The sequence below is a fragment of the Nematolebias whitei genome, chromosome 1 (assembly GCF_014905685.2).
Source record: "Nematolebias whitei isolate Nwh7 chromosome 1, NemWhi1, whole genome shotgun sequence".
Lineage (NCBI taxonomy): Eukaryota > Metazoa > Chordata > Actinopteri > Cyprinodontiformes > Rivulidae > Nematolebias > Nematolebias whitei.
Window position 1 is genome coordinate 34,154,619 of NC_056498.1, and position 1,487 is coordinate 34,156,105.

Sequence of the window (1,487 nt, forward strand, 5' to 3'; positions counted from 1 at the left end):
CCTGATTTTTATCGGGGATGTTGGGGAGCAGCTGTGCAACAATCCACTGCCCTAATCTGGAGGCTGTGGAGACGGGAACTGGGCGAGGAAATGTGCCTTACGTGCCCAAGAAAGTAGCGTTGTGAAGGGTTGTGGACTACTTATTCCTGATAAGTTATCCCAATGTTGTTTCAGTAGCGTGGAACAGGTCCAGCACATAAATGAGATGACATTTTTTTGCTTTTAACATCTCCGCTGATAAAAGGCCATCACTTAGTAGACGTACCAGAACGTTATTATTGATGCAATAACTGTTTTATCCCACCTGTCCACCTAACCAAGCCTCATGCTGGAAAACAGAGATAGAAGCAATCAAGTTAAGCTATTGGACATATTTAAAAGTGGGTGATATTTGCTCATGTCTGTTTCGTGTGGCTGTCTCTTAACAAAATATCTCATGGACAAGTGGACAGATTTTAATTAAACTTTTAGAAAATAACCATTAAATGTATGTATGCAACTGATCCGATTCATTTCAAGATGGCCACCACAGCCAACTAATTTTATGTGTTTCTGAGAGTTTCATTTAAATTCGTCCAGTGGTTCATGAGAAATTTTGGTAACATGTACACACACACACACATTATTGTCCATCTTTACCTTTCAGGAGCTGGAACTGGCACAGTAATATGTAATTGTTAATAATATTAGGAATACAATATTATATGATATGATATGGATAATATCGTCAAATATATTTTAAGTATTATATTAAAACATTAAATTATTATACATCTATTTAAAAAGTGTAAACATTTTGATTCATTATATTTAATTTCTATTTTAAATAAACAACTTTATATTAGAATCCTGCATCTTAAAATGTCTGTTGATTAACATTCTTTTTTTTTTTGTTGTTGTAAAAACCATATGAAACACACTATCAAATTAAACATAATGAACATACAGTACGTAGATCATCAATTTTGTGCTGTTCAGAAATATCGTACTGTAGATCTTTTAATTTGCGCTGTCTAGACATACCGTACGGTACATCTCCAACTTTCTGCTGTCCAGACATACCGTATGATAGAGCTTTATTTTTGTGCTGTCCAGAAATACCGTACGATAGATCTTCAATTTTGTAATGTCCAGACATACTGTACGGTAGATCTTCAATTTCATGCTGCCCAGAAATACCTTACAGTAGATAAATGTTGTGCTGCTCAGACATACCATATAGTAATCTTGAATTTCATGCTGCCCAGAAATACTGTACAGTAATCTTTAATTTATGCTACTTAAGACATACCGTACTGTAGATCTTCAATTTCATGCTGCCCAGAAATATTGTACTGTAGATCTTTTAATTTGCGCTGTCCAGAAATACCGTACAGTAGATCTCCAATTTTGCGCTGCTCAGACATACTGTACGGTAGATCTTAAATTTTGTGCTGTCAAACATACCGTATGATAGAGCTTTATTTTTGTGCTGTCCAGAAATACCG